Below are 26,732 nucleotides of genomic sequence, written 5' to 3' on the forward strand. Positions count from 1 at the left end.
CAAGTATACTTTTTCACCAAAGGCTGACTGAGCTAATTTATACACCTGTCCACGTCACAGATTTTTGCCATAACATACTTCCAGTACCCGCAGGAGGCTGCATGCCAGACAAGAATTATGCAATATGCATGCCCTCAAAAGCACAGACTTGCTCAATTAATGCATACTCATGCAGGACATACTAGATCTGTGGAAAGGTTCATCCTGTGAGTACTCACCAGCCGCTTGGATACGTGCCTCCAACAAGGACCTGGACAAAAACCGCTGAGTTGATCCCCTTCAGGACCCGGAGGTGAGGGCTGATACATGATGGCGGACTGCAGAGTGCACCCCTATGGAAGAACCTGCCCTCGCGGGCTGCTTTTGCCTTCACCTGGCTTCAGATCCTAAGGTCCTTACAGTGCTTCTTTGCATTTTCCACTGTACGGACGTCCACCCCATCCGTGGGGTGGCAAAATAAAATGAATTACACTATACAGGAGAGTGTAAGAGCATTCAATGATTTTCATTACTGCTAATCATGTCAGAACCCTTTGAACATATGCCTTATGAGTGTGGCATCTTTTTTAAGTGCTGTATATTGATACACTGTGTATTGTGCACGTTTTGATGATAAAGGGAACAGTAGAAGGTTTGAGCAGTGGATCATCAATAAAATATGTGTGACTTTAGTAAATCGGTCCTGTGAAGATGAGTCAAAGTAGCTACCCACTTCAGGGGTGTGTTGGTCTTCTTATTCATAGTGACATGTATATGCCTTTCTCTACCTCTATTCCTATCACAACTCATACTGGGGGTGTCTAGGACACACCTCTTGTGGTGGAGGAAAGGCTGTGTGAGGCAGATTCCAGATGGAACCCAACAGCTTAAACAATTCTACACCCTAACATATTCTCCCTACTTTGCTACTGAAGTGGGGCTAAGGGGGTTGGTACAAACCTGGGGTACAAGGAATTGCATAAAAGGGTATTAAAAACACTCTATTGATGAACAGGGTGTCTTTCCAACCAAGTACTCTTATGAGCTATTAAGCTAAGAGATACTAGAATGGCTAAGCAAGGTATTGGTATCCCAATAAATGTGGATAGCTGCCAAGCAATAACCAGATGGCTAAATGAAGTAATTTTTAGAGTTGTTAACACCAACTTTACAGTTGCAGTTGATGTTCATGGAGGATTGCCAGGGGAGACCCGGTTTACCTATATGAAGACAACTGGCATCAGGCCAGAGGGCAGGTCTGTAAACCTATTTGTTAGAAGGGACCCATACCAAATAAGGTATGAGCCTTAGCGATATCCTGAGTTAGCTTTGCAATAGGTAGACCACCAGAATGTGTTTCACAGAGATTAGACATATCCATCTACCAGGGATAGGCATGACCCTTTTGCTATGGAAGGGTTAACATTAGAGCACATACTTAGGTACCACCTACATAGTGAGGCAAATGACCCCTACACCCAAGAACACTATTAACTTCTGAGGAGACACTTTGACAGTGTCAGTGCACAAGCTGCAGAGTACAGAGCTTTGGGACTGCACCAGCAGCACCTAGACCAGTAATAGCAGTGTAGGAAGGAACACTTCCATTCCAGACCCTCACAGCCTTAATGAGCACCTGCCCCACTAGGCAAGAGGACATTCCTAGATGGTATTCCACTAAATTGAGCCATCTAGAGGCAGACTACCCTCAAGTCACTCCTTAGCAGAGGCAGAGTGCTTTAGCAGTCATAATGCCAACAGGTTGTTATCCACCCATGGAGCAATGTGATAGCTGGACTTCAGTATGTAGTTGGCTATACCTTCATGTTATAGGGAGTCTTTCAATGGCAGCACCAACCACCATTCTGGAAGAGATGCTGGGATCCCAGGGTGGAGAAGTAGCAATGTGTTTAGGATGGCAATAGCTGGGGCAATACTCCCATGGTAGAGGGATTGCTCATGCAACTAATAAAAGGAGAATCAGTGAGACTAGAGGTTGTCAGGCAACTTGTAGTGCTGCCCTGTGAACATGAAAAGAAATTCTAATTTGGTCAAATCATGACAGCTATTTACAGGTCCCTTTGTAAAGATCACTTGGGTAGACACCCCAGGGAGGGGACAAGGAAAGAGTTAAGTGAGAGTAAGCACACTAAAAGGGCACCACCTTCTAGCACTACAGGTACCAGACAGGAACCAGGCAGAAACACCTTCTCAGATAGAGGTAGAAAGGGAAGGATACAGGCTTCCAGTCTGCCCACTATAAGAGAAGTGAGAGAGTCCACTCACAGCAAAACAGTATGTGTAGAGAGGGATAGTACAGGTCTTAGGCAGGAATCTGGTTGGAGTAGAAGATCCTATAAGGGCAGAAGTGGTGAGAGAAGTAACTATTTGTTAAGAGATAGGACACAGCTGAGGCAACCACAAAGATACAGAGATAAAGACTATCCTTCTTCTCCTTCAAAGAAAGAGAAGAAACAGGGCTCACTGCCCAAGGGAGAGCAGAAGCCTGCCAGATGCACAGGATAATATCAGTGACTAAAAACACAAATGAGTGTCTAGTAATACAGATTCTGGTATGCATATGCAGACAATGGCACAAGACCGTTTTATATCGCATTCCTACTGATCAGAAAGTAGAAGTTATTACTCCCACAGGAGAAGTGGTTTTGGAAAATAAAGTGTACATAGTTACAACACAACTTGAAGGGGAACATCCAAAAGGAATAGAGGCACTATTTGGTCTACGTTGCACATAGCACAAATAGACATTTAGCAGAACAAGACTGGCCCAGGATATAGGCTAGGGAAAGCCTTAAAGGGGAAGAAGAAACTGAACCATCTTTTTTTGAAGAAGGTGAAAAAGACTTAGCAAATGTTTATGCAATCTCATGGACTGTTTTAGGTTCAGCACAATTATTCAAAAATCATGTAGGACATGACATAGATTGTCCTCCACATAAAATGGCAGGGTTTGCAACACCAATGCCTTAGAGACAATTGGCCCCATTACGAGTCACCCGGTATGGAAATAACGGTGGCGGTATACACGCCGCCACCGTTGTTTCCATTACGGGTGATCTCGAGTCCTGCAGGCGGAGGTGTCATTCCCGCCAGGTCTGACCTGGCGGGTTTAACACCGCCCGCCTGCAGGCGGACGTGGAAACACCGGCACCATCACGTGATGGTGCCGGTGTTTCCATGGTGCCCATTCCCATTGAGTCCTAACGGACTCAATGGGAATGGGGATTTACCGAATTCCGCCTCCGGAATTCCCAGATCACCGGGGTTGTAATGCCCCGGTAATTACGGGAATCACGGAGGCGGAATGGTAATACGAGTCTGGCGGTAACCGAGTCGGAAAAACCGGCAGGTTACCACCGGACTCGTAATGAGCGCCAATATCTAATCAAAGCACAGGTCATTCTACATTTATAGATTATGGTGGATCGATTATTACATCAAGGGGTTCTAGTACAACATGCTAACCCATACAACACAGCACTATTTCCAGTGTCTAAGCCAGATGGTTGATATCTACTGGTAATAAACTTTAGGATACTAAATGCAAATACACACACTGAGGTGGTTCTGAACATGCATGGTTCAGGCCTTCTGAGTAACATACATAGAGACGTCACATTGAGACTGCACAAGCTTCATATATAATGAATGCTCAGAGATTGAGATAAAAGATTGTATTCACTTCAAAACTACATTTGTAGTATATGCGATTATTTGCATATGTAGTAAACTTTACATAGGGAGTACAATTTGAGAGCTCCGCTCAAGAATCAGAGAACATTTCTCAAATCTCAAATCTTGGCAGCCAAGATCCAAAAATGCCATTGGCGGTACATTGGGAGGAATGCAAAAAGGACCTTCAATGTATAGATCTGATGAAAGCCAAATGCAATAAACGTGGGTGTGACCTCACACTCAAATTACACCTAAAGGAAGCGAGATGCATTTGTGTGCTCGGATGAGCATCAGTCGGTCTCAATAAGGACCAGGAAATGAATGTTTTTTTAATGAATTTTAACACAAGTATATTGAAACAATCTATAGACACTTATGCATGACAACAGTTTCAATAATATCTAATCGTGCCCAGACAGTTTTAGATTATTTTACTATTACGCCACATTGGCTTTATGAGATACGCAGCGCTAGAATCAGCGTCTCCTCTAACATGAGACCAAAGAATGGAACTGCAGAATAACTTTAGAAAACCATATGTTATTACTTATCTAATTAATCTGTGAATATTGAGACTTTGGATAAATCCTGATCACTATGTTAAGCATACATCGTCCATGACATAATAAAGGCTTTGAAGCTAGAGGGCAACTGCATATGTAAACAAACCTTATTACTACACACTTATGTAATGGATTGTTAGGGAGAATTCTCAAAAATGTGTTAGTTCCCTCCACCTTAGAGAGCCCCAACAACTTTTATGGATTTTGAGGACTTGATTTTTTTACCTGGAGAGAGTGAGACCATTTTTCCCTCTCTCTCATGTGTTTTGATGTGATTTTATACACTGTGTTTCTTTTGGTTATAGAGTGTAACCAATTCCATAGGCATCATCTTGTACAATTGTGTCGCACAGCACCTTCAGTGCAGTGGCACAGGGAAGTCTTCCAGGCTTCCCAAGGTTTAAATACCTTCTCTGGGATCAACTACTGTTTCCCAGAGCAGTGGAGTGAAATTGACTTCACTTAGTCCTTTAAAATTCTAGACCCAGCACACCCTATCTTACCATAGAGTGCTGAAGTGGTTGCTTAGTATCCCTTGTGTCTAGTTACTCATGTAACAGTCAAATGTTACCCTTTCCCCTCAGAATGGCTAGTGGCAGTGGTTTTACAATGAACTAGCATGATTTTTCCCACAAACTGTTCGCAGCTCCGGTAACGTTTAATTGTGGGAGCAATGTTTTTCAAGATGGCGCCTGAGCCTCCTTTGTTAAAATGGTTCCCGATCTTCTTTTTTTGACATGTCTTTGTGGAAAGGTCCTTCTCGAGTTTTTCTCTGCATACCAAGCCAGGTTTGTTCTCTTTGTTCATTCACTTTTGGCGGACTTCAGGCATGAAACCCGCCTCTGGTGCCCGAGTGTCTGGGGTAGACAGGAAGTGAGGGAGGTGCCGAAACTCCCTGTGCTTGGTCTCCTAGGAGACCCAAATGCACTCTGTGGTGATTGGCTGGCTGACTGGTAAGGACAGCCACCCTGCTAGGTGAGTGACAGCTAGGCTGGAATAAATGGGAGAGAACTGAATAAAAGGTGAGTCATTTTGGCTTGGAATACAGAGTCGACCACTGGATGAAGAAAGCGACGAATAGCTTGAAGAGGACAGCTGCTGCAACTCCTGGACCATTGGTTTGCCCGGTGAAGCCCTTCTGCAGGTCCGAATCACCAAGTTTGCATCAACAGAGAAGCCCTGCAAAGGACGACTTCTCCCTTTGAGTTGGTAGGACCAATCAACTCCCAAGTAAGCCACCTGGACACAGATCTCGGAGCAGGTTGAATTTCCTCAGAGTTGCTGCAGGAAACCGTAGAGCCAGGGAGGGGGACACCAGATTGTGTGTGTTGCTTGTAAGCTGGCCTAAAGCTGTTGGAAGATCCTCCGGACTCCCATGAAACAGGACTGCCCAAGCCTGACCCCCTCTCAGTCGAGTGTGAAACCTCAGATGTGAAGAAACTCCATCGTGGCAGCGAGAAACCGCTCTTATTGCTATTTGCTGTACTGCAAGTATCTGAAACGCAAAACTGCCACTGAAAGTAAAGTTTTCCAGTTGCCAGCTTTTACGGTGCCAGTGCAGTGCAGGAGTCCCCCGGCATCCTCTCTCTTGTCCCCACAATTGAGGCCAGGGAACAGTGAGATCTGCAGAGCTGCACAGAACAGAAGTCTTCAGCTGAAACTTTTTCTTCTTTACTAAGGTAATGTAAAACTAGCATAAGAGAACTTACCTCTTAATGTGGAAGTGCTTGTAACTTCTGCAACTCACAAGTCTAATCAGCTTGTGGCCCTACATTTGATTGATCTTTTTACCAAAGACTCCTAAGAACGTGTGCAAAGACTTTTCCATTTACTTACCTGAAGTGCTGCATCCTATACAAATACTGTGCCTATTGACTTTGGCTTAGCCTATTGAATTGAATGAATTTCTAAGTACTGTCTGAATGTATTTGCCCTGCTTATGAAAATGTGTACTTCTTGTGTTCTAATTACCTTTGCCTTTTACTTACTTGTTAAAGAGTATTTTGAATGCCACAGTAATGTAAAGTCACCTGTGGGTGTAGGTTGTGTCTGTGGGCATCCCAAAACAGTCTTGTCTGATTCAGAAACTCAGAGTGTACAATATGGAAGTATATTTGTGTGTTACTTTTGTATTGCTCCCTTCTGAAGAAGGCTTTATAACTGACTGATAAATACATTATTAATTGTTTATTCAAGTAACCTTGAGTGTAAGAGTTTGTGAATCTTTGTGTTAACTCACTACAGCTCACATTTCCCCGGTTGAGATAAGCCTGGCTGCTCCACATGATACCAAAACTGTGCAGTACAAAGCTTATACCAAAGGTTGGGTTGCACAAACCTATAGTTATAGTTGTTTGTAGTTTTCCCAGAGGGTACTGCATTCAAACTTTGCCTAACATGGATTATGACCAAAAGTGTGATATGATAACTTGTTGTGCAATGGACCTTTGTGCACCCACAATTTCAACAGATAACCAGATCAACAGGCAAGTTATTTCAATAGCACATTATGTGCGCTCCCACATATATACCTATTACACAACTATAGACCAGCTTATGGGACTACATATCCCATAAGATCACACATGCAGCAAGTGGCGCCATCGCGGTTAACATGAGCGCCTATCCCCAAAAATTGTATCAACAGCTAGACTAACTTGCAGTACCTTCCCATTTCGGAACATTCCAGTCTCATAACTTATTGAAACAGGAAAAAGTGCATATTCGCGTGCCAAAATATATTTTCTCATTTACTCATTATATAATTAGTAACTCACTATCGGGACTACATTTCCCATCAAGCTGCACAAGAGGCAAGTTACGACATTACATTGCACGAGAACGTGGACCCGTGATATTTAAATCAAAAAAAGATGGCGGCCGCAATGCGAAAGCACACGGCTTGCATTGGGTGATTCCGGACAGGACAGCGGCACAGGCTAAAGTAAGTAAATGTCTTGGACGGGCTTTAACCTTAGTAGACTGCTTATTCCAGACAGCAGATAAAATGTTGTTACTGCACACCTAATCAAAGGCTTCCTTTACGCAGGAGCCACAGCTAATTTGAACGCTGGCGACTGACACATCCTTTATGATAAACCAACCAGATGTTATATAAACAGATAAGGAAGACTCTACTGTTATCACGAACGGTATGAGCCTCTAGCTTTACATATTGTTTATTAAGTTAAGACTATAATGCTGTTTTGCGTATTATTAATTGTTAACCATTTACATATTATAGACCAGACTGAACTTTACAGAATCTCAGTGAGTGGCCAAATAAGGCCAATTTATACTATAAATCTCAAATTATTCACACAAGCTTGGGGGTGAGTTAACACTCACTAATGCATGCTCCCACCAAACTTGCACACGGCATCCCCTGAACTAATGCTAAACATAATCCAATCATTCTGAGTGCACAACTATCCTGCCCACAGCAGTTACAACTAAATTAATGATTATGTGTGTGTCAAACATTCTCTCTAGGTTAAAATACCAAATAATTGATTAATCTTAGAAACAGTTTATGAATGTAACGCGCACATAGATAAGACTGTACATGATATATCACAGACCGCCATTAGAGATGTATGCTGCAAATATGCATGGCAATGAGATCTCTGACTGACTAATGATTTCTACCCCTCCCAACTCCTACCAATGGTATGTACTTTTGTTTTATATTGATTGGCAGGACAATCTATACCATAGAACTGTAATAGTATGCATTTGTATATAACTCGTATGTTTGGAATGTTATGCATTGATTTACCTTTTTCATTTGGAAACAGCCTTGAAAAAGACAATCTTGTCGAAACACGTGCTGGCTGCCCTAATAGAATACATTTACAGATGAAATGTGTTGTTCTAGTTTAAAGACCTTCATTGCGAATTAGTAGTAAAACAAATGAATTATCTCAGGGCAAAGTGCAAAGCGCTGATGGTATATACTTACTATTTTTGTTTTGAATAGATTTTACTTAGTCCTAGAAGGGGCATGTTTGTTGTTTGCCTCCCTCCCCACCCCCATGTGTTTCCTCATTTTCCTAAGTGGGAAGGGCAAGCGCAAAGTCTGATCTGTGAATCCAAGGAAGCCATTTAGGGTGGCACAAAGTGTACTTTGATGGCGCAATAAGATATTTGCATCATATTTGTTTAGGTTGCACTTAGTAGTGGTGACTTTTACACTCATTCGTGTTGATTTTACTCCCATGATATTCTTGTAGTACATAGCACTCCTTTGATATCGTTTGTACATAGGGTTGACAGTTCCGCAGTGCCTTCCCTATCACTGTTTATTAAGTCTGTGACCATCTGCCGTTGAATAATACATGTTATTTGAAAGGGAATGGCAAAGTGCCAATTTCCGCCAACTTGCTCGAACAGCGAGAAACGTTTACACCTGTTAAGTCCCTTTTGGGATTGAGGGGCTTGCGATGTGTAGATTTGTGAGAGAAAAAGTGCCCCTCGCCATCAGTGCTCTTGGTGAATTTGGCCAAATATCTCGAGACCACAGGGACTTGAGACCAGTCTCGTCACAACTGATCATAAGGCCACGAGGAATCCTAGACCAAAACACACAGAAATAAAGGGAACTCTTGCTATGTTCCTTTGGAATATTCTGCAGCATCTTAACTTGTCGCAACACATTTTCTTTGGAAAAGGCCACAGATCAAGTATATGTGTGCTATGGGAAAAATGGTAAATTAACACCGAAGTTCAACTTTATAGGGGTCGAACAAGGCTGTATACCATTACACCTGTACCATGTAGTGGCATTCATGGAAACTCACTCGCTCATGCACTCAACCACTCTTTCAGTGTAAACGGAAGTGCACCCAGAATTTTTTGTTATTTACATTGTAACAATAACTTTGGAACATTTCATTAAACAAATCAACAGGAATGTTAACTTACATTGCATTACATCTCCAAGTAAATCCCCCTCCACAAGCGCCCTCTAGCATGCCCACCCCCAAGGTAACTGCCACTCGAAATCTCAATACAGAGTTAAAAATATTACACAAATATCTTCAAAAAATGTTGACTTCTGAATCCTATAGAGTACCCTCTCCATCAAAGACATCATGTGCCTCTCCTGTATCCATGCTTCCACCATAGGGCGGGTTGTAGACTTCCGGCCCCTGAGAATCAGTTTCCTGGCCACTGGGGCCGATTGGAACTAACATTTTATTATTATGCCATACTTTAAAAAGAAACTCAGCATCAGCCAAGGCAGGTAAGAAAGCCACACATAATATCTTGTTTCCCTCACAATAACGTTCTTAATGACCCTAAAGCCCACGACTGCCTTTACCATTTTCCGGAAAATGTCTTGTTAGCCTACACCAATGAGTTGGAGAGAATGCAATAAGAACCTGACAGCGACGGATGGGAAGGTTAATCCTCTTTTCATGAGGTGCTAGTGCTCTACATTTCCAAGTCGACTGTCTCTACTAGATTTCCTAACTGCTAAGAATACAGAAAGTAATTTAAAGTCAATGTTGAGGCCATATCTAATAGAAAAATCGAGACATTAATATCAAGTCAGATAGGTGATGCGTCCTTCTTCTACTGTGTCATGTAGGGAAAGTCACTGCTGGAATCAGAATTTTTCATGAGCCCCTGTGGATAGTGGCTGATGGATTCCCACCTGCCAGTGCAATATATATAATCTGTGGAGCGCCTTTGGCAGGCGGGGCGTGGGATGGAGGTTTTTTTAATGAAATTGTTTTTAAACAGAATTTTTGATAAATAAAGCTCAATATTTTTTACTCCATTTGGATCCTGGTGCAGTCTGTGGTTTTGAGGTGGGAGCCTGCATTCGGAATCCCACTCCGTGAGTGCGGCTCAATATCACTCCGTGCAGTCGGAGTGAAAGAATTGGAAATATATATATATATATATATATATATATATATATATATATATATATATATATATATATATACTAGGTGTCCTCGTGCAAGAATGATGTCTAGCGCATGTGCGTTCCATATATGAGCTGCGATGCAGTGACATCCATTTTCTAACTCATTGCAAGTTATTCTTGTGCGGATACAGTTACAGGCACATCAAACTCACATGATTATTCAGAAAATAGATCATGCTCACTTGCTTGCTGAATAATGCATGAGCATTGACATTGTACTGTGGCAATAAGCCATGAGGTGGCGGGCCAATACCACCCCAGGTAATGCCCCCGGGGCGCCTTAATGGTGCCCCGGGGGCATTACCTCAGGCTGTATTGGCCCGCCACCGAGTGGCTTATTGCCATTAGTACCCCGGCCCGTTAGACCGGGGTACTAATTGCTTTTTTTTCTGTTCCGAAAAAAAACGGCAAAAAAATGGCCGCCGCCATGGAAAGGTAAAACGTAGTCCATTTTCCCTTTCCATGGCGGCCATCGGGAGCGGACGCGCTGGGAACAGAATTGTTCCCAGCGCGTTCGCTTCCAAGACCAGAAGAAAAAAGAAGGTAAGTGGGGTCGGGAGGGGATGGGGAGGAAGAAAAAAAAAATGTACCGCTGTCTCTGCCGGTGGACGATGGAGGCTTGGAGCGAATCTCCACACGGCTGGAGGTTTCCATCGTCCCCAGCCAGAGACCGCGGGATAGAAGGTAAGTGGGGTGGGGAGGGAGGAGGGAGGAGGGAGGAGGGAGGAAAGGCTGGTGGAAAAAAAATCTTACCTGAGTCCCCGGCGGGAGACGAAGGAAGCCTCCAGCCATGGGGAGGCTCGGAGCGGGGATGGCCCCGCTTCGAGCCTTCTCATTGGCTGAGGGGATGCCACGCCCCCTGCCGAGGACAAGGCGGCTGGAAGCCCGGCCGAGAATCGAAGGATTCTCGGCCGGGTAATGACCCGGCGAGAGCCAATCAGAATGCTTGTTGCATTCTGATTGTCTCTCGCCGGGTACTAATGTAAATTCCTGCAATAATTTACTCGCTAAATGTGGGAAAGTTAGTGTAATGGCCCGCTGGGTTAAAATGCCTATTGCTTATCCCATGTAACTGTGGCAGTGTAATTCTTCAAAATATGATAACAACTGATGGTAATACGCGCCATGGTTTTTTGAATGCTTGTAGTGACACAAGTTCATGTAGACATTTTTTGCGAGGGAATGAGGGCAGAGTCCCTTTAAGAAAAAGGACTTGAGACTATTGGAGGGAGCAGGAGGCGGGAGGAAAGGGAGGGGACAAGGGAAGAGAAAGGCAGTTAGGCAATAAAACCACTACTATTAACAGGTTTACCAATGGACCATCATGACATATGTATCCTGCTTCTAAGCACTGTAATAATGCATGGTTTGTTAATAAGAAATGTAATCCCTAGAGCCACAGCATCAACAAATGCTGTAACATGCACATGTAAGGAGAAATCACTGGTAAGATGGCTCAGCAGCTTAAATGCTTGCAGCTGAGATGTACGTGTGTTGGGCAAATCACAGGCTTGAAACTTAGCAAGGTCTATTTTTATCCTTTTGAGGTCGACAAATGTGCATTCATTTTGGTTGCCAGGTAAAATAATGTATATGAGTGTTTTATGTAAAGCACGTTGGTGAAAGCGCTATATAGGTAATATATTATTATTAATGCATAAGTGTTAGCATCAATAAATCCATGAATAGGCTCAGAGTAATGTCATCGGGGCAGATTCTCAAATGTTTTTTTAGCCCAAGTGTTGATCCACTTATGATCCACGTACGCCAAAAGAAGGAGCAGCCCAATCCACAAAGGGCATCTGAATGAGCGCATCCTAGACACACTCATTCAGATTCCCCTATTCAACCATTTGCACACTTGTTGAAATCATGGAGCACTTCTACACTTGAAAAAACAAACCCCGAAATTCATAAACGAAATGTGCTTTTAAATGCGCTGAAATGAGGGTCCTCCCCCCCATGCCTGGTTGGAACAGGCGCAGGGGGAGATGCATATCCTCACAGGGTTATTTCTGACCCTGACATACATGATGTGACGGCTGCAGTTTAAACCATGGCTGCCACACTTGCATTTCATCCCCCACATGAGAATGGAGAAGCTGTTTGTAGTCTTTTAAAGAGACAGGCCACTAAGGAGCTAAATGGTGGTTATAGATCATTTGAGGATGAGCTTGACACATGATGGAATCAATTATGTGAGGCTGCACATATTGTCTACCTCATACCATGTATAAATGACATTACAGGGGTATTTGAGGCTGCACTTCACATATGATGACATCAATTGGACATTTGAGGCTCTCCCTTACATATGGTGCCCATACCAGGTGTATGACGTACTACCTGACATTGGGTGGCATTACAGGACATTTGAAAATGCACTTGGCATTTGATAGAAGCAGCTAGCTATATATAGCTACAGCTAATATATTGTTGATGCAAAGTTATAACAGACATAAGATGGCAGTATCCTCAAATAGAGTCTACAATTGCAATACTGTATTGTGACAGCACATGAGAATGTGGGGCTTTACTTGGCACAGGATTAGTAGACCTGACTTGTGCAACTATAATTAGTATTCAACGGGAGTTAATCGCAAAAAAAGGCAGTAGTGGCATATTTATGGAAGTGCCACTGGACTATGTTCAAACGTGGCCATCTCTGTCATAACATGACCCCCTCCATGGCATATCAAAGTAGCATTCTGGTTAAAACATAGCTACTATCTAAAAGGGTGTTATGCCTGTGTTAGTAGCAATATGGTATTTTATTAAATGCAATCTAGCTTACGTTTTCTCATCTGTCAGTAACTTCAGTTGATGTCGTTGGGGTTAAATATCAAAGTGTTGTTATTTCATGTGATGTAATCAGGGTAAAAGGTCACATGACATCACTTCCTTTAATGTCATTGGGTGTGTGATGCCACGTCCGCTACCACTGGCATTTTGGTGACTTGCCATACCTGATTGATGGCACTTCATGATTGATCTCATTAGAACTGCAAATACAACAAACTTTTATGATGATGATGATGGTGATGATGAAACAATTCACCCTTACATTTTGAAGCACCTCCAAAACATAGTTCACTATTTTCTCTTTCTCTCCCTATATATGACAATACAGATATGTGTGCTTGCAATAAGAAGGCACAAGTGGAAACCAAAGATAGGATAAATATGACTCTATCAAAGGGACCAAAGTCAAATCACTCCATGTGTGTGATTCGGAGGAGGTGAAGCTTCCAGTCCATCCTAGAAATATTGACTCAAAGCACAGAAGCCCCTTCAGCAACATCGAGGTCCATGGTTCTGCCACAAGGACTTAAGTGAGCAGTGTAGGGATCATGGAAAGGACAGTAAGGATTCTGTTCCTGAGCCATATGTCTTAGCCGGAGGATGCAGTCCTTTTAAACATGTCAATGTCTCTTATGATCCAGCTCCTCCTGCAGATGCATCATCACACAGATCTCTGTCACAAGTCAGCACTTCCAATCAATAGACAATATTCAGATCTGTTGCTGAACATGTGAAAGTCAATGAGAGAGAAGCAAACGTTCCTCTGCATATCTGACAGAGATGGATGCTTTCTGTCACCAATGGACTCTTTCCTGGCTTCAACAGTTGTCCATATAAAAAATACCTGTATGTGTTTACCTGTATCCCTTTAGACCCTGCGTGCATTTCTGTTATGTCTTTGCCTACTTTTAGGGCCACACCAATAGTCTAATTTTCCTTCTTTCTATTTCCCTGTTCTGTCTATGCACTGGACATTCCCCTTGATTCATATGTAAGAGGAGTTGTGACCTGTTGACTTCTCTCTGCCTTCCCTTGCATGCCCCGTGCGTGTATTCCCTGATCTTATGATGCCACTTTGTTCCCCAAAGGAAGGTTAATATAGAACCATTTCCGACAAAACATTCCGACAAAACATTCTTATGGAAGGAACAATGTAGAGAGGAGATTGGATGTAGAAATACAGGTCTCCTAGATACCTTATCCATCTACTTACTGTATTTCAGCACAAGCACCTTTTTGTTGCTGTGCACCATAAAGTTAACCAGAATGTTGAGGTGATTTAAGTTTGTTTGTTTGAAAATGTTTATTCAAATAATAAAATATTCATTAAACAAATACATAAAACATCACAATGAAATAATGCATTGTACTTATTAAAATACAAAAGTGTTCCGTATGATTCATAACCACACATTACAAAATGGTTAAAATACAGAGACCCGCCTTCTCAAAAATCCCCTTCTTAAAAAGATTATAACCTTCAAATATGATAGCAAGCCCAGGCTGAACATTTACAGGGTAATTCATAGAATTTCACACAAAAGTGGCGCACGCGGCTGGCGCACAGTGTCCCCGTGCGATACACTGCACCAGCCGCGTGCGATAAAATCCAGTTCATCGCACAGCGTATTAATGGATTTCAGCCTCCAAAACCAGCCGTGGCGCAGAGTGGCGCAGCGACCCTGCAGCAGCGAACGCCCTCGCGCAAGGAAAAGCCATCAAAATTCCCAATTCATCGCAAAGGGCTGCGCTAACCCTGGACCAGTTCACAGGGCTGCCAAACAGCAAACGCCAAGCGGGGAACGTGTATTTCAGTGGTTCACGGGAAGTTTCACACGCGATTGTCCTGGGTACGTGTACATCAGGGGTGCGCGTGAAGTAACACACGCGATTCCATCAGGGCACATGTATTCCAGGGGTACGCGGGAAGTATCACACGCAAAATCAGCAGGGTACGTGTATTTCAGGGGTGCGCTGGAAGTATCACACGCAATTCCATCAGGGTACGTGTTTTTCAGGGGTGCGCGGGAAGTATCACACGCAATTCCATCAGGGCAGGTGTATTTCAGGGGTGTGCGGGGAGCACTACACGTGAATTGGCCGTGTGGGTCCTCCCAGGTGTTCCCTCTACACCCTCCACGGCCCCTGCAGCCAGCCCACAATACAGGGGACTACCCTGCACCCCTGCTCATGTCCCGCAGGCAGCCCATCCACCATGGCCATGCCCCCCAGCCAAGCCACATGTCACCTTGCACTACTGATCAACAACGCATGTCTCCCAGCACCCTCACCCCCCAGCACTGTGGGACACATGCCAGCAGGCCCCCACACATGTCCAACTCATGTCCCCCTGCACCTCCACCCCCCAGCACTGTGGGGCACCCTCCACCAGGCCCACACTCATGTCTCCTAGCACCCCCACCCCCCAGCATCCAGGGGCACCCTCCACCAGGCCCCCACTCCTTTCTACCGCCCCCCCACCCCCCAGCAGTGCGATTCGCCTGTGTACGTGTATATCAGGGTTGCGCGTGTAGTCTGACATGCAAATTCATCAGGGTACGTGTATTATGGGTCCGCGTGAACGTCCACACGCAACATCAGCAGGGTACGTGTATTATGGGGTTCGCAGGAAGTTCCACACGCGATTGCCCTGGGCACGTCTATTTCGGGGTGCACGGGAAGTTCCACACGCGAATTCAGCAGGGTACGTGTATTCCAAGGTGCGCGGGAAGTTCCACACGCGATTGCCCTGGGTACGTGTATTTCGGGGTGCGTGAGAAGTTGCACACGCGATTTCAGCAGGGTACATGTATTCCAAGGTGTGCGGGAAGTTCCACACGAAATTGTCCGTGGTGCGTGTATTTCGGGGTGCGCGGGAAGTTCCACACACGATTGTCCGTGGTGCGTGTATTTCAGGTTGCGCGTGAAGTTTCACACGCGATTTCAGCAGGGTACGTGTATTCCAAGGTGCAAGGGAAATTCCACACGCGAATCCAGCAGCCTACGTGTATTCCGGGGGTGCCGGGCAGTCCTACACGTGAATCGGCCGTGTGGGCCCTCCCAGCTGTTCACTCGACACCCTCCACGGCCCCTGCAGGTGGCCCACACCACAGGGGACTACCCTGCACATGTCCCGCAGGCAGCCCATCCACCATGCCCATGCCCACCAGCCAACCCACATGTCACCTTGCATTACTGCCTACCAATGCATGTCCCCCTGCACCCCCACCCCCCAGCATCCAGGGGCACCCTCCACCAGGCCCCCACTCATGTCTCCAGGCACCCCCACCCCCCAGGACTGTGGGCCACCCTCCACCAGGCCCCCACTCATGTCTCCCAGCATCCCCACCCCCCAGCACTGTGGGCCACCCTCCACCAGGCCCCTACTCATGTCCCCCTGCACCCCCACCCCCCAGCACTGTGGGGCACCCTCCACCAGGCCCCCATTCATGTCCACCTGCACCCCCACCCCCCAGCACTGTGGGGCACCCTCCACCAGGCCCCCACTCATGTCCAACTCATGTCTTCCAGCACCCCCACCCCCGCACTGTGGGCCACCCTCCACCAGGCCCCCACTCATGTCTCCCAGCACCCACACCCCCCAGCACTGTGGGCCACCCTCCACCAGGCCCCCACTCATGTCTCCCAGAACCCCCACCCCCCAGCACTGTGGGGCACCCTCCACCAGGCCCCCACTCATGTCCAACTCATGTCCCCCTGCACCCCCACCCCCCAGCACTATGGGGCACCCTCCACCAGGCCCCCTCTCATGTCTCCCAGCACCCCCACCCCCCAGCACTGTGGGCCACCCTCCACCAGGCCCCTACTCATGTCCCCCTGCACCCCCACCCCCCAGCACTGTGGGGCAGCCTCCACCAGGCCCCCACTCATGTCCCCCTGCACCCCCACCCCCCAGCACTGTGGGGCACCCTCCACCAGGCCCCCACTCATGTCCAACTCATGTCTCCCAGCACCCCCACACCCCAGCACTGTGGGCCACCCTCCACCAGGCCCCCACTCATGTCCCCCTGCACCCCCACCCCCCAGCACTGTGGGGCACCCTCCACCAGGCCCCCACTCATGTCCAACTCATGTCTCCCAGCACCCCCACCCCCCAGCACTGTGGGGCACCCTCCACCAGGCCCCCACACATGTCCAACTCATGTCCCCCTGCACCTCCACCCCCCAGCACTGTGGGGCACCCTCCACCAGGCCCACACTCATGTCTCCTAGCACCCCCACCCCCCAGCATCCAGGGGCACCCTCCACCAGGCCCCCACTCCTTTCTACCACCCCCCACCCCCCAGCAGTGCGATTCGCCTGTGTACGTGTATATCAGGGTTGCGCGTGTAGTCTGACACGCAAATTCATCAGGGTACGTGTATTATGGGTCCGCGTGAACTTCCACACGCAACATCAGCAGGGTACGTGTATTACGGGGTTCGCAGGAAGTTCCACACGCGAATGCCCTGGGCACGTGTATTTCGGGGTGCGCGGGAAGTTCCACACACGATTGCCCTGGGTATGTGTATTTCGGGGTGCGCGGGAAGTTGCACACGCGATTTCAGCAGGGTACATGTATTCCAAGGTGTGCGGGAAGTTCCACACGCGATTGTCCGTGGTGCGTGTATTTCGGGGTGCGCGGGAAGTTCCACACACGATTGTCCGTGGTGCGTGTATTTTGGGTTGCGCGGGAAGTTGCACACGCGATTTCAGCAGGGTACGTGTATTGCAAGGTGCAAGGGAAATTCCACACGCGAATCCAGCAGCCTACGTGTATTCCGGGGGTGCCGGGCAGTCCTACACGTGAATCGGCCATGTGGGTCCTCCCAGCTGTTCACTCGACACCCTCCACGGCCCCAGCAGGTGGCCCACACCACAGGGGACTCCCCTGCACATGTCCCGAAGGGCAGCCCATCTACCATGCCCATGCCCACCAACCAACACACATGTCACCTTGCATTACTGCCCACCAATGCATGTCCCCCTGCACCCCCACCCCCCAGCATCCAGGGGCACCCTCCACCAGGCCCCCACTCATGTCTCCCAGCACCCCCACCCCCCAGGACTGTGGGCCACCCTCCACCAGGCCCCCACTCATGTCTCCCAGCACCCCCACCCCCCAGCACTGTGGGCCACCCTCCACCAGGCCCCTACTCATGTCCCCCTGCACCCCCACCCCCTAGCACTGTGGGGCACCCCCCACCAGGCCCCCATGTCCCCCTGCACCCCCACCACCCAGCACTGTGGGCACCCTCCACCAGGCCCCCACTCATGTCCAACTCATGTCTTCCAGCACCCCCACCCCCCGCACTGTGGGCCACCCTCCACCAGGCCCCTACTCATGTCCCCCTGCACCCCCACCCCCCAGCACTGTGGGGCACCCTCCACCAGGCCCCCACTCATGTCCCCCTGTACCCCCACCCCCCCAGCACTGTGGGGCACCCTCCACCAGGCCCCCACTCATGTCCAACTCATGTCCCCCTGCACCCCCCACCCCCCAGCACTGTGGGGCACCCTCCACCAGGCCCCCACTCATGTCTCCCAGCACCCCCATCCCCCAGCACTGTGGGCCACCCTCCACCAGGCCCCCACTCATGTCTCCCAGCACCCCCACCCCCCAGCACTGTGGGGCACCCTCCACCAGGCCCCCACTCATGTCCAACTCATTACCCCCTGCACCCCCACCCCCCAGCACTGTGGGGCACCCTCCACCAGGCCCCCACTCATGTCTCCCAGCACCCCCACCCCCCAGCACTGTGGGCCACCCTCCACCAGGCCCCTACTCATGTCCCCCTGCACCCCCACCCCCCAGCACTGTGGGGCAGCCTCCACCAGGCCCCCACTCATGTCCCCCTGCACCCCCACCCCCCAGCACTGTGGGGCACCCTCCACCAGGCCCCCACTCATGTCCAACTCATGTCTCCCAGCACCCCCACCCCCCAGCACTGTGGGCCATCCTCCACCAGGCCCCTACTCATGTCCCCCTGCACCCCCACACCCCAGCACTGTGGGTCACCCTCCACCAGGCCCCCACTCATGTCCCCCTGCACCCCCACCCCCCAGCACTGTGGGGCACCCTCCACCAGGCCCCCACTCATGTCCAACTCATGTCACCCTGCACCCCCATCCCCCAGCACTGTGGGGCACCCTCCACCAGGCCCCCACTCATGTCTCCCAGCACCCCCACCCCCAGCACTGTGGGCCACCCTCCACCAGGCCCCCACTCATGTCTCCCAGCACCCTCACCCCCCAGCACTGTGGGGCACCCTTTACCAGGCCCCACTCATGTCCAACGCATGTCCCCCTGCACCCCCACCCGCCAGCACTGTGGGGCACCCTCCACCAGGCCCCCACTAATGTCCAACTCATGTCTCCCAGCACCCCCACCCCCCAGCACTGTGGGCCACCCTCCACCAGGCCCCCACTCATGTCTCCCAGCACCCCCACACCCAGCACTGTGGGGCACCCTCCACCAGGTCCCCACTCATGTCAAACTCATGTCCCCCTGCACCCCCACCCCCAGCACTGTGAGCCACCCTCTACCAGGCCCCCACTCATGTCCCCCTGCACCCCCACCCCCCAGCACTGTGCGGCACCCTCCACCAGGCCCCCACTCATGTCCAACTCATGTCCCCCTGCACCCCTACCCCCCCAGCACTGTGGGACACCCTCCACCAGGCCCCCACTCATGTCTCCCAGCACCCCCACCCCCCAGCACTGTGGGCCACCCTCCACCAGGCCCCCACTCATGTCCCCCTGCACCCCCATCCCCCAGCACTGTGGGGCACCCTCCACCAGGCTCCCACTCATTTCCAACTCATGTCTCCCAGCACCCCCACCGCCCAGCACTGTGGGCCACCCTCCACCAAGCCCCTACTCATGTCCCCCTGCACCTCCACCCCCCAGCACTGTGGGGCACCCTCCACCAACCCCCCACTCATGTCCCCCTGCACATCCACCGCCCAGCACTGTGGGGCACCCTCAACCAGGCCCCCACTCATGTCCAACTCATGTCCCCCTTGACCCCCACCCCCCAGCACTGTGGGGCACCCTCCAGCAGGCCCCCACTCATGTCTCCCAGCACCCCCACCCCCCAGCACTGTGGGCCACCCTCCACCAGGCCCCCACTCATGTCTCCCAGCACCCCCACCCCCCAGCACTGTGGGGCACCCTCCACCAGGCCCCACTCATGTCCTACTCATGTCCCCCTGCACCCCCACCCCCCAGCACTGTGGGGCCCCCTCCACCAGGCCCCCACTTATGTCCAACTCATGTCCCCCTGCACCCCCACCCCCCAGCACTGTGGGGCAACCTCCACCAGGCCCCCACACATGTCCAACTCATGTCTCCCAGCACCCCCACCCCCCAGCACTGTGGGCCATCCTCCACCATGCCCCCACTCATGTCTCCCAGCACCCTCACCCCCCAGCACTGTGGGGCACCCTTTACCAGGCCCCACTCATGTCCAACTCATGTCCCCCTGCACCCCCACCCGCCAGCACTGTGGGGCACCCTCCACCAGGCCCCCACTCATGTCCCCCTGTACCCCCACCCCCCCAGCACTGTGGGGCACCCTCCACCAGGCCCCCACTCATGTCCAACTCATGTCCCCCTGCCCCCCCACCCCCCAGCACTGTAGGGCACCCTCCACCAGGCCCCCACTCATGTCTCCCAGCACCCCCACCGCCCAGCACTGTGGGCCACCCTCCACCAGGCCCCCACTCATGTCTCCCAGCACCCCCACCCCCCAGCACTGTAAGACACCCTCCAGCAGGCCCCCACTAATGTCCAACTCATGTCCCCCTGCACCCCCACCCCCCAGCACTGTGGGGCACCCTCCACCAGGCCCCCACTCATGTCTCCCAACACCCCCACCCCCCAGCACTGTGGGCGACCCTCAACCAGGCCCCTACTCATGTCCCCCTGCACCCCCACCCCCAGCACTGTGGGGCAGCCTCCACCAGGCCCCCACTCATGTCCCCCTGCACCCCCACCCCCCAGCACTGTGGGCACCCTCCACCAGGCCCCCACTCATGTCCAACTCATGTCTCCCAGCACCCCCACCCCCCAGCACTGTGGGCCACCCTCCACCAGGCCCCTTCTCATGTCCCCCTGCACCCCCACCCCCCAGCACTGTGGGTCACCCTCCACCAGGCCCCCACTCAATTCCCCCTGCACCCCCACCCCCCAGCACTGTGGGGCACCCTCCACCAGGTCCCCACTCATGTCCAACTCATGTCACCCTGCACCCCCATCCCCCAGCACTGTGGGGCACCCTCCACCAGGCCCCCACTCATGTCTCCCAGCACCCCCACCCCCAGCTCTGAGGGCCACCCTCCACCAGGCCCCCACTCATGTCTCCCAGCACCCCCACCCCCCAGCACTGTGGGGCACCCTCCACCAGGCCCCCTCTCATGTCCAACTCATGTCCCCCTGCACCCCCACCTGCCAGCACTGTGGGGCACCCTCCACCAGGCCCCCACTCATGTCCAACTCATGTCTCCCAGCACCCCCACCCCCCAGCACTGTGGGCCACCCTCCACCAGGCCCCGACTCATGACTCCCAGCACCCCCACCCCCAGCACTGTGGGGCACCCTCCACCAGGTCCCCACTCATGTCCAACTCATGTCCCCCTGCACCCCCACCCCAGCACTGTGAGCCACCCTCCACCAGGCCCCCACTCATGTCCCCCTGCACACCCACCCCCCAGCACTGTGCGGCACCCTCCACCAGGCCCCCACTCATGTCCAACTCATGTCCCCCTGCACCCCTACCCCCCCAGCACTGTGGGACACCCTCCACCAGGCCCCCACTCATGTCTCCCAGCACCCCCACCCCCCAGCACTGTGGGCCACCCTCCACCAGGCCCCCACTCATGTCCCCCTGCACCCCCATCCCCCAGCACTGTGGGGCACCCTCCACCAGGCTCCCACTCATTTCCAGCTCATGTCTCCCAGCACCCCCACCCCCCAGCACTGTGGGCCACCCTCCACCAGGCCCCTACTCATGTCCCCCTGCACCCCCACCCCCCAGCACTGTGGGGCACCCTCCACCAGGCCCCTACTCAGGGTCCCCTTGCACCCCCACCCCCCAGCACTGTGGGGCACCCTCCACCAAGCCCCCACTCATGTCCCCCTGCACATCCACCGCCCAGCACTGTGGGGCACCCTCCACCAGGCCCCCACTCATGTCCAACTCATGTCCCCCTTCACCCCCACCCCCAGCACTGTGGGCACCCTCCAACAGGCCCCCCACTCATGTCTCCCAGCACCCCCACCCCCCAGCACTGTGGGCCACCCTCCACCAGGCCCCCACTCATGTCTCCCAGCACCCCCACCCCCCAGCACTGTGGGGCACCCTCCACCAGGCCCCCACTCATGTCCAACTCATGTCCCCCTGCACCCCTACCCCCCAGCACTGTGGGGCACCCTCCACCAGGTCCCCACTCATGTCAAACTCACGTCCCCCTGCACCCCCACCCCCAGCACTGTGAGCCACCCTCCACCAGGCCCCCACTCATGGCCCCCTGCACCCCCACCCCCCAGCACTGTGCGGCACCCTCCACCAGGCCCCCACTCATGTCCAGCTCATGTCCCCCTGCACCCCTACCCCCTGCACTGTGGGCCACCCTCCACCAGGCCCCTACTCATGTCCCCCTGCACCCCCACCCCCCAGCACTGTGGGGCACCCTCCACCAGGCCCCGACTCATGTCTCCCTGTACCCCCATCCCCCAGCACTGTGGGGCACCCTCCACCAGGCCCCTACTCATGTCCCCCTGCACCCCCACCCCCCAGCACTGTGGGGAACCCTCCACCAAGCCCCCACCCATGTCCCCCTGCACATCCACAGCCCAGCACTGTGGGGCACCCTCCACCAGGCCCCCACTCATGTCTCCCAGCACCCCCACCCCCCAGCACTGTTGGCCACCCTCCACCAGGCCCCCACTCATGTCTCCCAGCACCCCCACCCCCCAGCACTGTGGGGTACCCTCCACCAGGCCCCACTCATGTCCTACTCATGTCCCCCTGCACCCCTACCCCCCAGCACTGTGGGGCACCCTCCACCAGGCCCCCACTCATGTCCAACTCATGTCCCCCTGCACCCCCACCCCCCAGCACTGTGGGGCACCCTCCACCAGGCCCCCACTCATGTCCAACTCATGTCTCCCAGCACCCCCACCCCCCAGCACTGTGGGGCACCCTCCACCAAGCCCCCACCCATGTCCCCCTTCACCCCCACCCCCCAGCACTGTGGGGCACCCTCCAACAGGCCCCCACTCATGTCTCCCAGCACCCCCACCCCCCAGCACTGTTGGCCACCCTCCACCAGGCCCCCACTCATGTCTCCCAGCACCCCCACCCCCCAGCACTGTGGGGCACCCTCTACCAGGCCCCACTCATGTCCTACTCATGTCCCCCTGCACCCCTACCCCCCAGCACTGTGGGGCACCCTCCACCAGGCCCCCACTCATGTCCAACTCATGTCCCCCTGCACCCCCTCCCCCCAGCACTGTGGGGCACCCTCCACCAGGCCCCCACTCATGTCCAACTCATGTCTCCCAGCACCCCCACCCCCCAGCACTGTGGGCCACCCTCCACCAGGCCCCCACTCATGTCTCCCAGCACCCCCAACCCCCAGCACTGTGGGGCACCCTCCACCAGGCCCCCCACTCATGTCCAACTCATGTCTTCCAGCACCCCCACCCCCCGCACTGTGGGCCACCCTCCACCAGGCCCCTACTCATGTCCCCCTGCACCCCCACCCCCCAGCACTCTGGGGCACCCCTCCACCAGGCCCCCACTCATGTCCCCCTGTACCCCCACCCCCCCAGCACTGTGGGGCACCCTCCACCAGGCCCCCACTCATGTCCAACTCATGTCCCCCTGCACCCCCCACCCCCCAGCACTGTGGGGCACCCTCCACCAGGCCCCCACTCATGTCTCCCAGCACCCCCACCCCCCAGCACTGTGGACCACCCTCCCACCAGGCCCCCACTCATGTCTCCCAGCACCCCCACCCCCCAGCACTGTGGGGCACCCTCCAGCAGGCCCCCACTAATGTCCAACTCATGTCCCCCTGCACCCCCACCCCCCAGCACTGTGGGGCACCCTCCACCAGGCCCCCACTCATGTCTCCCAGCACCCCCACCCCCCAGCACTGTGGGCCACCCTCCACCAGGCCCCTACTCATGTCCCCTGCACCCCCACCCCCAGCACTGTGGGGCAGCCTCCACCAGGCCCCCACTCATGTCCCCCTGCACCCCCACCCCCCAGCACTGTGGGCACCCTCCACCAGGCCCCCACTCATGTCCAACTCATGTCTCCCAGCACCCCCACCCCCCAGCACTGTGGGCCACCCTCCACCAGGCCCCTACTCATGTCCCCTGCACCCCCACCCCCCAGCACTGTGGGTCACCCTCCACCAGGCCCCCACTCATGTCCCCTGCACCCCCCACCCCCCAGCAATGTGGGGCACCCTCCACCAGGCCCCCACTCATGTCTCCCAGCACCCCCACCCCCCAGCACTGTGGGCCCCCCTCCACCAGGCCCCCACTCATGTCCAAACTCATGTCCCCCTGCACCCCCACCCGCCAGCACTGTGGGGCACCCTCCACCAGGCCCCCACTCATGTCCAACTCATGTCTCCCAGCACCCCCACCCCCCCAGCATTGTGGGCCACCCTCCACCAGGCCCCCACTCATGTCTCCCAGCACCCCCACCCCCCAGCACTGTGGGCCCCCTCCACCAGGCCCCACTCATGTCCAACTCATGTCCCCCTGCACCCCCACCCGCCAGCACTGTGGGGCACCCTCCACCAGGCCCCCACTCATGTCCAACTCATGTCTCCCCAGCACCCCCACCCCCCCCAGCACTGTGGGCCACCCTCCACCAGGCCCCCACTCATGTCTCCCAGCACCCCCACCCCCAGCACTGTGGGGCACCCTCCACCAGGTCCCCACTCATGTCCAACTCATGTCCCCCTGCACCCCCACCCCAGCACTGTGAGCCACCCTCCACCAGGCCCCCACTCATGTCCCCCTGCACCCCACCCCTCCAGCACTGTGCGGCACCCTCCACCAGGCCCCCACTCATGTCCAACTCATGTCCCCCTGCACCCCTACCCCCTCAGCACTGTGGCACACCCTCCACCAGGCCCCCACTCATGTCTCCCAGCACCCCCACCCCCCAGCACTGTGGGCCACCCTCCACCAGGCCCCCACTCATGTCCCTCTGCACCCCCATCCCCCAGCACTGTGGGGCACCCTCCACCAGGCTCCCACTCATTTCCAACTCATGTCTCCCAGCACCCCCTCCCCCCAGCACTGTGGGCCACCCTCCACCAGGCCCCTACTCATGTCCCCCTACACCCCCACCCCCCAGCACTGTGGGGCACCCTCCACCAGGCCCCTACTCATGTCCCCCTGCACCCCCACCCCCCAGCACTGTGGGGCACCCTCCACCAAGCCCCCACTCATGTCCCCCTGCACATCCACCGCCCAGCACTGTGGGGCACCCTCCACCAGGCCCCCACTCATGTCCAACTCATGTCCCCCTTCACCCCCACCCCCCAGCACTGTGGGGCACCCTCCAACAGGCCCCCACTCATGTCTCCCAGCACCCCCACCCCCCAGCACTGTGGGCCACCCTCCACCAGGCCCCCACTCATGTCTCCCAGCACCCCCCCCAGCACTGTGGGGCACCCTCCACCAGGCCCCACTCATGTCATACTCATGTCCCCCTGCACCCCCACCCCCCAGCACTGTGGGGCACCCTCCACCAGGCCCCCACTCATGTCCAACTCATGTCCCCCTGCACCCCCACCCCCCAGCACTGTGGGGCACCCTCCACCAGGCCCCACTCATGTCATACTCATGTCCCCCTGCACCCCCACCCCCAGCACTGTGGGGCACCCTCCACCAGGCCCCCACTCATGTCCAACTCATGTCCCCCTGCACCCCCACCCCCCAGCACTGTGGGGCACCCTCCACCAGGCCCCCACACATGTCCAACTCATGTCTCCCAGCACCCCCACCCCCCAGCACTGTGGGCCACCCTCCACCAGGCCCCCACTCATGTCTCCCAGCACCCCCACCCCCCAGCACTGTGGGGCACCCTCCACCAGGCCCCCACTCATGTCCAACTCATGTCTTCCAGCACCCCCACCCCCCGCACTGTGGGCCACCCTCCACCAGGCCCCTACTCATGTCCCCCTGCACCCCCACCCCCCAGCACTGTGGGGCACCCTCCACCAGGCCCCCACTCATGTCCCCCTGTACCCCCACCCCCCCAGCATTGTGGGGCACCCTCCACCAGGCCCCCACTCATGTCCAACTCATGTCCCCCTGCACCCCCCACCCCCCAGCACTGTGTTGGGCACCCTCCACCAGGCCTCCACTCATGTCTCCCAGCACCCCCACCCCCCAGCACTGTGGGCCACCCTCCACCAGGCCCCCACTCATGTCTCCCAGCACCCCACCCCCCAGCACTGTGGGGCACCCTCCAGCCAGGCCCCCACTAATGTCCAACTCATGTCCCCCTGCACCCCCACCCCCAGCACTGTGGGGCACCCTCCACCAGGCCCCCACTCATGTCTCCCCAGCACCCCCACCCCCCAGCACTGTGGGCCACCCTCCACCAGGCCCCTACTCATGTCCCCCTGCACCCCCACCCCCCAGCACTGTGGGGCAGCCTCCACCAGGCCCCCCACTCATGTCCCCCTGCACCCCCCACCCCCCCAGGCACTGTGGGG

The 26,732-nt window shown here is 53.9% G+C and overlaps 1 long non-coding RNA gene across 1 annotated transcript in view; it reads left to right on the plus strand.

Annotated features, from left to right (window-relative positions):
- The first annotated feature begins 7,113 nt into the window (after nt 1-7,113).
- Nucleotides 7,114-26,732, plus strand: part of LOC138516012 (uncharacterized) — a 115,813-nt gene continuing 96,194 nt past the window's right edge. Inside the window, exons 1-2 of the long non-coding RNA XR_011282202.1 lie at nt 7,114-7,182; nt 7,288-7,390. This is a non-coding gene — a long non-coding RNA (uncharacterized lncRNA). The remainder of the gene's footprint in view (nt 7,183-7,287; nt 7,391-26,732) is intronic.

Source organism: Ambystoma mexicanum, chromosome 6q (genome assembly GCF_040938575.1).
Source record: "Ambystoma mexicanum isolate Mex_15411 chromosome 6q, UKY_AmexF1_1, whole genome shotgun sequence".
Taxonomy (NCBI): Eukaryota; Metazoa; Chordata; class Amphibia; order Caudata; family Ambystomatidae; genus Ambystoma; species Ambystoma mexicanum.